At 39.1% G+C, this 12,690-nt stretch overlaps 1 pseudogene; it reads right to left on the reverse strand.

The window, feature by feature from the left end:
- Positions 1–4,658: 4,658 nt before the first annotated feature.
- On the reverse strand, positions 4,659–5,213 carry LOC149999386 (ADP-ribosylation factor-like protein 3 pseudogene; annotated as a pseudogene).
- Between the last annotated feature and the right edge of the window lie 7,477 nt (positions 5,214–12,690).

Here is a 12,690-nt window from a genome sequence, read left to right on the forward strand (position 1 = left end):
GTTAACTTGTACAGATGAAAATAACAGTATTGAAATCAAATCAGAACAGAAAATGAAGGAGAAAAATCTTAATATGTAACTTGCTGCATGTATATGACTAACTGGTAAAAGGGACTTTTGGGTCCATGCAGGTTCTAACTTATTGACTCTTCCCTCTTTTTAAAGGGAGAACTAGAAATGCTCATTTGATGTCATGTGGAGGAAGAGCTCCTCTGGGTCCCTGTGCTTAGTTTTCTGCACCACAGAGAAGTCTCTGCCCAGCTGGGACAATGCCAGGGAGAAGCACAGTGCAGTGTGTGAGGCAGGCCAGTAGCCCCTGCAAAGAGCTCCCTTACTGGTTACACAAAGAGGCTGCCTGTTTTGTCTTGATCTGCTGTCATTTGGGGGCTGGGCAGACAAGGTTCTGTGATGAAGCACCTTGGCATGAGGTCACTTTTGTGTTGACTGGGGAGCATGGACAGGAGGCTACAAGGTGAAGTGCTGAAGCAGGACCAGATGCTGGAAGGATTCCCCATGTGACAAATGCATTTTCACATTATTAGCAATGTCAACAACTGGGCTTATTCTCCTTAATGTTTTGTTTATCAAAGACCTTGGTTATATAATGAAAAGAAATAATTTTTCTTACCACAAGATAGTAAGACATATGCATTCTCCTAGCAAAGGTGTTTGACACACAGATATTTTATTCTTCTTCCAATATAAGATTTTTCCAGTAACAACCAAGAGTGTATTCAGGGGAAGTAAGGTGTAAGGGCAACCTTTATCCTATTTCTCCTTGGAGCATCCATCTCCTATCTAGGAACTGACCAGTTAAGTTATCAGAAGAAAGAATCTTATTACTAACAATTCTTGTTTGTCCAGTTCCAGAGGGATGCTGACGCTGCCCGTTTTCTCCCTCTGCGGTATGTACATGGAAGGCAAACATGACATTGACATCATACTTTTGATTGTTCTGACAGACTAAGCAGATATAGAAAATCCTTCTGGAGTTTCAGTATATAAAAATTACAAATATAACCCTAACCACTCTCCCCAAACCCTTAAATATATACTTGAGCACTAAAGAAAGTGGAATCACTGGGTAAATTAATATAAATTCAGGTCAGTGAATTAGATGTGACATGAGGGCCTGACAAGGACTCTGTGTCTGCAGAGGCTGGAGCTGGATGCCCCTTCTGACTCCGGGCACCAAGACAAAAAGCCACACAAAGTCGGTGCTAGATTTGTGAAACCCACAGGGCTCTTGAAAGAAGAAAACTCAAAATTGCTCTGTAGGATTATCCGACAACCCAGAAAACATTGGATTCTCTTGGAAAATAAGCGTCTCTCCCATAGGTAGCTAAAAATGACTAACAAGCAGAAACAAGTGACATGAACAAGAGCCAGAGAATGCAATAAAGAGGGGAGTTTGTGTGCATATTGTAGACATACAGAAAAGAGGCAACTTCAAAAACTAACCAAAGAAGAGAATTTCATAATAATAAAACTTGTGGAAACTACATTTTTAATAAGTGCAACTAAAAGAGTAAACAATGTAATCTTTGAATTGAAAAATAGTGATTTGAAAGTTTGATGAAAAATATAAAAGAGATGCTAAGATTTATAGAGGATAAATTGAAAACTCTATCAACTTATGCTGATAAAATTCCAGGAAAAAAAAAGAAAAAGAATAAGAGAATAGGGTAAAGAGCGGTATTAAAAAAGATAATGGGATTCTCTCTTTGACTTCCGGCCAAGATGGAGGCTTAGACGGACACGCTAGGTCTCCCTCTACAACTAGAGAGGAATACAACTACTTCAAAACAAAGGATAACTAGAAATTCCAGAAAATAAAACTACACGGAAGCCCAACATATGAAGTTATAAACCAGCGGTGCCATTTGGGCAGGTAAGAGTTAAAGAGGGCAGTGCTGTTTGCGGTCGCACCTGAGACAGCGGCCGGGCGGCGAAAAAACCCAGCTGCAATCAGGCCCCTGGCAGTGCGCGACCCCAGCGCTGGGGAAAGCAGCCACCGCATCGCCTTGAACAGTGAGGCCCAGGGGGGCGGGAGGACGGATCCCGGTCTCCTAGCTGAATAACTGTGTGAATCCATCTTGGACCCCCGCCCCCAAAGAAAGCGCCACAGGGCTGCGAAATAGGTCGCGGACAGGCGCCGGTCGCTGAATTGTGACGCATACACAGGCACTGCCCCCTATAGCCAGCCCAAGAAAACAAAACGCATCTGTCAAAATGAGGCAGACAAATATAGAGATCCCGGTGACACAACTCACCAGGCAGCAGATAGAGAACCTGACAGATGAACAGATAAGAAACCTGTCAGAGGCTCAGTTCTGGGCCATTGTTAGCAGGTGGCTTACAGAATTCACAAAAGAGCAGGAAAAAGATAAGAAAGAAGCGAAAAACATTCATAACGAAAGGAACAAAACCACATACGAGACAGATGGTGAGGAAAAAAAATCCAGAGTTCATTTCAACAAACTGGAATATGGAGAAGGAACAAGCAGTCAACCAATGCAGCGAGAGGAAATGGGAAGCAACAATGAGAGGATCAGAAACCTCTGGGACAGCTATAAAAGGCCCAACATAAGAATCATTGGTTTGCCAGAGAATGAGGAAGATGAACTAGAACTTGAAAAATTGAGTGAAAATATAATAAAGGAGAACTTCCCAGACTTGGGGAGGGGAATAGACTTGCAGGTCCAGGAAGCAAGGAGAGTTCCCAAGAGACTGGACCCAGGGAGAACCACTCCAAGACACATTATAATCAAAATGTCAAAAATTAAAGATAAAGAGAGAATCTTAAAAGCAGCAAGAGAGAAGAAAAGAATTATGTACAAAGGGGTCCCAATTAGACTATCAGCTGACTTCTCAAGGGAGACCCTGCAGGCAAGAAGGGACTGGCAAGAAATATTCAAAGTAATGAAAATCCAAAACCTACAACCACGAATACTCTATCCAGTGAAATTGTCATTCAGAATAGAAGGACAGAGAAAGTGTTTCCAGGACAAAATAAAACTGAAAGAGTTCATTAGATCCAAACCACTGTTATATGAGATGTTAAAGGGACTGGTTTAAAAAACAGAAGCTAGGGAGATGAAACAAAGGCAAACTAAACAGGCAACGAGAGTGGAAAAGGAACTGTGGGTACGGGAAGCATATTGGGGGGAGGTCAACAGGGAGGGGGAGTGGGGAGAGGGAGGGAGATGATATAGGAATTGGGAATCATGGTAGGAGGGAATGGAATAGACGGAGAGAGGTTGGGAGGAACTGTATGCACAACTAATGGACATAATCTAAAAGGGGGGGACAACTGGAGGGAGGGGGGCCACCGGGTGGAGGGGAGCAGAGGGAAGGGAAATTGGCACAAATGTAATATTTTAATCAATAAAACACATTAAATCTGAAAAAAAAAAAAGATAATGGGTCAGAACTTCCTAGAATTGAAGGCAGCTCTCAGGTTGAAGGAGCACACCGAGACCTCTCAGGAAAGAGAAAAATAAATTACCCCCAGAAAAACCACAGCAAAATTGCAGAATATCAAATAAGAAGAGAAAAACTTAGCTCACCAGAGAGAAACGGCAGATAAGGTAAAAAGGCGGAGGGATTAGACTGACAACAGGTTTCTTGGAGGCTGCAATCAATGCTACAAAAGAGTGAAATAATAGTTTCAATGTTCTAATGCAAATCACTGTCAACCTAGAATTCTATACAGCCAAACTACAACTTGAGAATGAAGGCAAAATTAAAATGTTTCTTTGGGATTATTTTAGGTGTCAGCCTGATTTTGGTACTGACGTTCTTATTTGGAAGTTTAAGTATTGGGAGATAGATTCTGAATAACAAGAGTGGACAGAGATGGATTTGGTGGACTGAGGCTGACTGACCATCATTCATTGCTCTGTCCCTTTGGTGTGCCTTCCAGAACGAGGTGGCCGAAGGATCATAAGCTTGTATTTCCCAGGCTCCTTCCAATTAGATTCCAGCAGTGATTTAGGCTCAGTCAATCAGATACATGCACACACGATCTGGAGTTGCTGTTTCTGCTGCTTCCATTGGCACAGAGAGTGATGGACGTTTCTTCCCCTCCCTGAAGTCTTAGCAGAGACCCCAGGGACCATGAGCTACCTTTTTGTCCGTATTGAGAAGAAGAGTGGACAGACATCTATTTTTTGGATGCACATTGGAGCAGTTGGTTTGAATGTTAAGAAAACAGTAGTAGCAGGATTACAGGGATTTCTCTGTGTGTGGTACCTTCTTGCGTATGGTGACAGGCCATAGCTGTGAAAAGATGGTTCTGAAGCAAGTGACTCCTTGAGTGTAGAAGAGGGAGCAACTCTTAGTAACCCAGTCCTGAAGGGGGGTTATGTGTGCTGCACCACCTTACCCAGATCCAGATCCTTGCCCAGATCCTCTTTAAAAAAAAGATTTCAACCTTTTTCTCTTTTTTAGGAAAGAATATAATTTCTTTATTTGAAAAATGCTGCTGAACCTTAGAGATCAGTGAAATCTACTTCTATAATAGGGATCCTTTTTAAACTATGTTGTTGCCTCTCTTCAAACCACTGTGGTTGTACACAGACAGAAAAACATTTGGTGGGAAAGCAGCAAATTAGTGTTTTTCAGGAGAGAATTCAGCTCCTTCATGGGGCTAGATTTTATTTCTTCTGTGCGGTGACATTTTTGCAGACTGAGTTACTGCCATCCTAAACACCAACCCCTGTGAGAGCCGAGCAGGACTGATTGGATCTGCCAGGCGCGGTCACGGAGGGTGTGCGGGTTCAGCCCTTCTTGCAATTTCAGAGGCAGGGACTGCCGTGAGCAAATCCTGCTTATTAGCAAAGATGCATGGGCCCTGGAACACAACTTAGCTTTCCTTCCTCCAATAATTCAGCTCGTTTCTGACCCATCTCTTCACATCTTTTTCTGTCTGCACTGCCAATTACATATGTAAGAATATCAGTGTTTCCAAAGTAATTCCTCCAGTGTGGTCTGATTTTCCTCTGTCCACCGATGTCTCATGCATTCAGTTTAAAACCTTGTGATTGTGCATTTTCGATGTTAAAACCCTGTGCAGGGGTGAGGTGGCCGATGTCTTCAGATGCAAGCTGCCTCAGAAGAGTAGAATTGCCAGCATTAACGGAGCCCAGGAGGAGGAGTCTCACCGCCTGGTTTGGTGCACTCAATGTACACAAGCCTGAGAGTAAGCGCATCCTCCCACCGAGTCCTTCCTCCTCAACTACCCTGAAATATTTTACATGCCTGTTTTTAAAAACAGAATAAAAATTTAGCATCTATGTGACCCACCAAATGTGAGGCAATCTGAATCTAAGAGAATGTTCCACTTTCCCATCCAAAGATCCCCAGAATTTTTTTCTAATATTTAAAACTTTTTTTGCTACAGTTTATATCCAATGTTATTTTGTATTAGTTTTAGGTGTACAGCACAGTGGTTAGACAGTCGTATACTTTACAAAGTGTTCCCTCTGATACTTCCACTACCCACCTGGCACCACATATAATTATTGTAATATTATCGGTTATATTTCCTATGCTGTACTTTCCCAGAGCCTCTTTATTTGACGAACATACCCATATCCCAGCTGCTGGCTCCTAACAACCCATAGCTGCTCCTCTTCTCTAAAAATGTGTGCTGAGATGATGGCTCCCAGGTCCTTTGGACTGGAGAGTTATGCGCCATGCTCCAGGGGCCATCCTCAGCCGTCTGAATGGCAAGAGGGCACAAAAGGCCAGTCTGCTTCCCTCAAGGGTGACCAATGCTATAGGGTAATGTGTGCTCCACAGCTTTCCTGTGAAATCAGGTTGAAGCTTTATTTTCTCTTAGCTTTCTCTCCCCTGCCCTAGCCTGACCTCTTTCCTCTCCTCTTGACAATACGCAGTCAGTAAATCTTGAACAAGAATCCTCTCATCAGGCTCTGCTTCCAGGGAACCACGTCTAGGACAGCTGGTGCCAGAAGTGGACCTATGAAACAGAACACCAGGCTGGGCCTTGCTTCCTCTGGACCAGATTCCAAAAGGGACCCCATTATTGGCGGTGGGTGGAATATTGATAGTCCCTAGCATGCTGTATCAGTAAGATTTCCAAAGACTTTTACCTGCGGTAGGTTGGGATGGGATCCAAATGAAAGAGGATGCACTAGAGCGTGTAATTTCTCAAGCATTTGCAAGGGTTAAGGGAAACAGCTATAAGGACTGTGGAGTTGGATGTCCACTGCTAACTGCTAATGATTTTTGTTTTTGCCAATAAAAAATGGCAGTGTTGTATATAGTAATTAACAACTTCAAGCTCAGTGTGACATTCAAAGAACCTTTTTGACAATATTGCTAGAGACTTTAACTGTTTTGTAACTGGAGAGCCAAGTAAACAATGATTTAGGTACAGGACTTAATTATGCTATTTCCTAATAAGACTGTTGGGATTGGCAATAGTTTCTATTTTTTTAGTACTACCTAAACTTTTTCCAAAGAAATTAAAATTTTCTCAAAAATTGTTATACTTTTATCATCTTAAGAAATCACAATGGTAATTAATTGCTTTTGTTTATTCTAATTCATTACATTATAAAAATGTAACAGAATAGCCTTTAGCTTAGATATTCGACTTTGTATCTCAAGAGAAATAAATTGTTCAATCCTTAACAAAATATTGTAGAGGGTCTCAAACTCAAGACATCACCTGAGTTTGGTCAAATCTATCTTGTCCTCTTTTTTATAAGTATCAGTAAAGTGTCATCTTTGGAAAGAAAAATTTTCCTCAAGTTACAAATACATAAATCCCTAATCCTTCCAAGGCATCTTCTTAGTGATCTGTAAGGAAACTACCTTTTAAAATACTATGTTAGGAGAATTCTGTTAGTGGACCAATTCCAAGAGAACTTGTACCTTTCTCAGGAAATTCTCAGGAGTTATATTTGGGGCACTTGGTGCGGCAATGTACTACTACCATTTTTTTTTTTTTTTTTTGAAGGTAATGAAATAAAGCAAAAAAGTGTTTTGACCTGGAACAGAAGTCTTAGGGCAGCAGTGAGACAATGCTTGGCTCGGATTACCACTCAGCTCCTGAGACACTCTGTTGCTTCCCTTGTAGGTACAGGGTGTAGCTCTGTCCTGTAACTGCTGATACGGTGCCTTTCATGGCGTAAATAGACGACACTCGTGCTTTCTATCGAATGCAGAGAAATGTTCAGGAGCAAAACTGATCTCTAGGTCAATGTAATTGGCCATATCTGTTTGGGACTTTATTCCATTTTATGCCAAGAATGCAGTAACATTGTGAAAATAAAAAAAAGTACCATTTGCAGTATCTGGTTTGATCTTTGTATTTTAATCAAATTTTAAAGCAATCGACTTTTTTCTCTGTGCGGATAAGGTTGCAGAGTTTGCTGTGCGCATCGATTTCCCTAAAAGCTGAACATTATCTTACCTTAACAATTTTATCATATGGAAATAAATTAGGTATGTTTAATATATTTGTGAAACCTAATTAAATCCATGTCTAAATTGGTACAGTGTTTTGACATCTTTCTCCTCCTTGATTGAATTAAAACTATTTTTTAAAATAAGCTTAAAAAAACCAGGAGACTGGAAGTAGTGAGTTTCTACAATGGCTACATAAATCTTGATCATGAAGTACTTTATCATTTAAAAGTTATCTTAAAGTATAATAGCAAAGAAACCTGGGTTATAGGATAGAATATAAAAAATTTCAACAAAATATTTATGTTTGCTATTACTGTTACTCAAAGTAAATACTACTGCATTGAATATCAACAAGAGCTCTTCTTTTCCTGAAAAACCACACCACCACCAGCAATGCCATGGCCAAAATAACAGAGTACGACCCTTGCTCTTGCTGCTTCCACTGCACCAGTAAAACCTGAAAGCAAAATATACTTTATACTACCTTCCTTAAGTTTCTGTTTCTTGTAAATACGAGGTAGCTTGTTTTTGTAGATTATGTTTCATAAATCTTCAGAATCTGTGGAACAAGAACTTTCTTTTTTCTTTTTCTTTTTTTTATTGTTGACACTATTAAAGATGTCCCCCATTTCCTGCCTTTCAGCCAGCCCTGCCTCCCTCCCCGCCCACCCCTGACCCCCGCTGCCTTCACCACATTGTTGTTTATGTTCATGGGCTATGCATGTATATGCATATACACATACAGTTTCTTTGACTAATCTCGTCCAGTCCCCCAAAGGATTATTTCACATGGAATCCTCAATCTACAGTATATTTCTTTAAATTCTACTCTAGATTAAAAACAAAACTCCCCTTCCCTTAAAAACAAGTCACAAACACCGTACCAAAGGGAAGACCTTAAAATGTTTCAATTTTATAAATTTGTGATACTCAAATTTATACCTACTAAAATACATAGAATAAAATATTTAATTAAGCACTTAAATCAGATTTAAAATAAAAAGGATGAAAATGAAATAAATGTAAAAGTTAGGTAAATAATAGAATTGATAAATAGAACTAAGAACTGGTACAACAATAATAAAATAGAAAACCACACAATAGCATGACCAAACTACTTTTAAAAACGTGCAAAATTATTGAATAGGAAGATTCAATATTTGTCAATTGTTCTCGAATCAAATGTACAAATTCAGATGCTGTCAAATCAAAATAACAACAGATGCTTTGTTGCTGTTGTTTTTTTATTTGCTTGGAATTGATAGCAACTTATTCTAAATTCACCTTGAAATGCAAACATAAGAATAGCTTGGAATAATCTAAAATACAAGAGTAATAATTCGTCGGCAGCCGTCCGTCTCGAGAGACGATGGTGTAGCTTCTTAAGTGTCTATCTGCACCGCCGAGAATGGCTGTGCAGTCCGACTCGGGAGTGACACGGCATCTGTCTCCTCCCGTGTTGAATCGACATCTTGCGATGACGCTGGAGTGTCCTCTCCAGTGGAGCTGAAGCTACAGAGCCTGGGCAGGGTGATATGGAGGGTCTGCTGTTGCCCATGCAGCAGACCCCCCCTCTCTTCGCAGCTGAAGGGTCCAAGGGAAAGACGGAGTCGATACAGCTTGGCTTCAGGTGCGCCGCAGGAGTTGCCGGTGTTGACTACAACGTCAAACCGCCTTAGGGACTCCGGCTCCGGATTTTCTGTCGGGGTTTACTCCCTTAGCCTTTCCCCAGAAGAGGTATGCCGCAAGGCAGCGGAGGTTTTTTGGAGTCAGAGTTTTCCTTCTCTGATGTACCCTGACTGGAAGATCGAACCAGCGACACTTAGCTCGCAGGCCGACGCTCAATCCACTGAGCTAAACCAGCCAGGGCACAAGAGTAATAATAGTGAACAAGCTAAACAATGTTAAAAAATATAACACATAATAATTACAACTCTATGATCCTAGCACAGAAAAACAATTACATGATTCAGAGATAATAGAGTCAAGTACCTATAGAAATTTGGCTTACATTAAAAACATTTCAGAATACTAAAAAACAGCAGAATTATTCAACAAATGGTGCTGAAATAACTTAGGAGGTATTTGGAAAAATAATGTAGCTAAATCTTCATCCCTTACTCTAACTGGACTAAGAATATAAAACAAAAAGTGCAAGAAAAAATCATACAAATTAAAAAATAATTATCTTTAGAATGTGACCCAAATCTATCTGTTAAAATGGAGTGTTTAATACCTATTATGATATAAGAATTAAGTGTATGGTAACCATCAACAAAACCAAAATGAAACACAAATTAGGAAAAATATTTACCAATAATTACACCACAAAGGGATTATCTCCTTTAATACACAAAGAAATTCTACAATTTATAACTTAAAATCCCAAATTCCTACAAAAATTGTTAAGAGTGAACAAGAAGGTCATAAGAAGGGCAATACAAGGAGTCAATATACATAGAAATAATCTATCAATTCTGCCCCAAAATTAACACAAATTTAGATACACTTAGATGCTTAGACATCATTTTATTTTTTTATTTTTATTTTTATTTTTTTATTGATCATTTAGACATCATTTTAATAACATCACATTGGAAAATAATTAAGAAACTTACAAAAATCATTTTGGCAACTCTATGGAAAATTTGATAGTAGGGTTAAAATTTAGTTACAACTTTTTGCAGAGCATTATGGCAGTACCTTTCAGCATTTAAAATGTGTATCTATCTTGTGATACAATAATTCTACGATGGATATGCATGGTAAACATTTCCATATAATTTCATAAACTATATGTATGAAGATATTAATGCTAGCATTTTCTTTTAGTAACAAACACCAGAAATTTCTAATACAGTGTGTGTGTGTGCATGTGCGTGTGTGTGAAACAGAAAGAAATCAAGATTGGGAATGAGAGAATGAATGAATCACAGTACTATTTAATATAATTTGCTATTCTGTCTTTTGAACAAGTAAAGTGCATAGGAATGGACCATTTTGGCCCTGCTGGATTGCTCAGAGAATTTTCTGAGTTCACCTGAGTGATAGTAAGTCAGTCATACGGCAGGGGCTGTAGAACCCAGTAAAATTACACAAAAGCTGAGGAAATTTATGTTTTCTTCCTTTGACTTATGATCTTGAAACATATTTTTAGGGGGAGAAATCCATTCCACAAAGCATCAAAGTTAAGCAGCCATTAGGCGTTTAGAATTTTTTTAACAACCATGGAAAAGAGATCCATGTTTGTATAAAATGGTACAGTGTAGAGGGAGCATGGAAAAATCCCCTCTGTATAAAAGTGTCTTAACACCAAGTTGCCTTCAACCCTACCCCATAATAAAAGGCACAAAAATTTATTGGAATATTTTGTGAGGTTTAGTTTTCTATACATTTTCTTACCACACATTTAAGAAATGATCACATTCCCATATTAAAATTGATGGTCTTATCATGAACACAACATGTATACATGATTTTGAATCTCAGATCTGAGGTCCTCAATAGGAAGCATCACAAGACGGTACAAGTGAAGAAACAGAACTGTAGGGGACTTTTTTGTGTGTAAATAAAGAGAAAGGAAGATTTTGGACAATATCTCAGCTGACCGTTGGAGCATTTTGGACAGGCCCAACTTTCCTGGCTCTATGGAATGTGTTTCATGGTAATTTTCCACTAGGCACTTCAGGCTGCAACAGGCTCATTTGCTACCCCACTTTATGCCAAACATTTACCTTGGGAAATAGAGCTGAGGACACCCCTTCCTCAGGCCAGTCTACCAGTGATGGCAAAACCTGTAAGAATCCATATTCAGAATCCACCCAAGTCCTGCAAATGATTACTTCACAGCCTGTTGGGAAACATTTCAGCCTCTTGGTTGCAAAAAGGTCTTCAAAAATAACAGGGCAAATAGTTCTAGGTCTTTGTGACCTCCAATGTGTAAAGAAGTCGAAGAATTATTAGAGCATCTTTGAGAAACCTGAGGCCATTCAGCCTAGTGATTTAGTAATGATGTCTCTGTCACTGGGTTAGAGAAGCATGTGGCTTCTAGCTTGTTTATACAGTACCATTTGCCAATGTTGGTGATGCTGGCTGTGGGAATTCTCCTATGTCATGAACATTCTAAGGCAACAGTTTAAATAACTCCAAAAACAGTTTTTTTTTGTGATGTGTTCAACTCTTAGAGAAGTAAATGATTAAGTCCAAACAATAAAGTGAAAAGGTAGTGAAAACCCAATAACTGAAAAGCAGACATCACACTGAGAGTTCAGTTGGTACATGAGATGTAAGATGAATCATAATTTTCTTTCTATTTCAGATTTTAAAAATTCATCATGGCAAAGTATAGTCATTTCAAGGAGAATGCAAAGAAGAAAAAAAGAGAGGAACCCCAAATTAAAAAAAAAAATACATTTTTTAACATGAGAATAGTCACAATTAAACCTATACTGTCCTCTGGTGGTCAAATTTAAAAATGTATTTATATAGCAGAATTAAATGAATGATTATTTAATATACATTAATAACTAAAGGTAAGGCAATCAGATGTTTCACTTTGTGTGAATATTAATGAGTAGTATTTCATTGCATTTTATGAACGTACCACAATTTGTTTATCTATTCTCCTGTTCATGAACATGGGCTTATTTCCAGTTTTCAGCTACTACGGACATTTTTGTACAAGACTTTGTATGGATATATGCATTCTTTTCAGGTATATACTGAGGAGTTGTTCCAAAATAATCCAGGGTCAGAGTTAAGTAGGCATGCCTTTTTATGAACAAAGTTGAAAACGTCCCCCAAATTGCACATTTGTTTTTCTGTTTATAATAAACATGTGTTTACTATAACTTCAGCCACCTTATAACACAATCTCCATAAAATAGTACAGTTGACCCTTGAACAACATGGGTCCACTTATACGCAATTGTGTTTTCAGTAAACGCCTGCACTGTTTTGGATCAGAGGCTGCGGCTGCGTGAATGCAGAGGGCTGACTGTGAGCATCCATCGACTCCATTTCATATAGGATACCTGGGCATTCATAGGTTTTGTTATGGACCGGGCCAGAGGAGCTAGAATCAGTCGATCCCCACAGATACAGAATGACATCTAACTATGCAGTTAAGTTTTGGGGAGTCAAATTTTCTATTGTATATGATGCCAAACCTCTGCACTTTTTAAGGGTCACTGTATTACCAAATTGTGCATTTAAGAGTTTAAGCTCAAAATCTTTTTATAGTTGAAGAGC

The sequence above is a fragment of the Furipterus horrens genome, unplaced genomic scaffold, assembly GCF_987537825.1.
Source record: "Furipterus horrens unplaced genomic scaffold, mFurHor1.1.pri manual_scaffold_10, whole genome shotgun sequence".
NCBI classification, from domain to species: Eukaryota; Metazoa; Chordata; class Mammalia; order Chiroptera; family Furipteridae; genus Furipterus; species Furipterus horrens.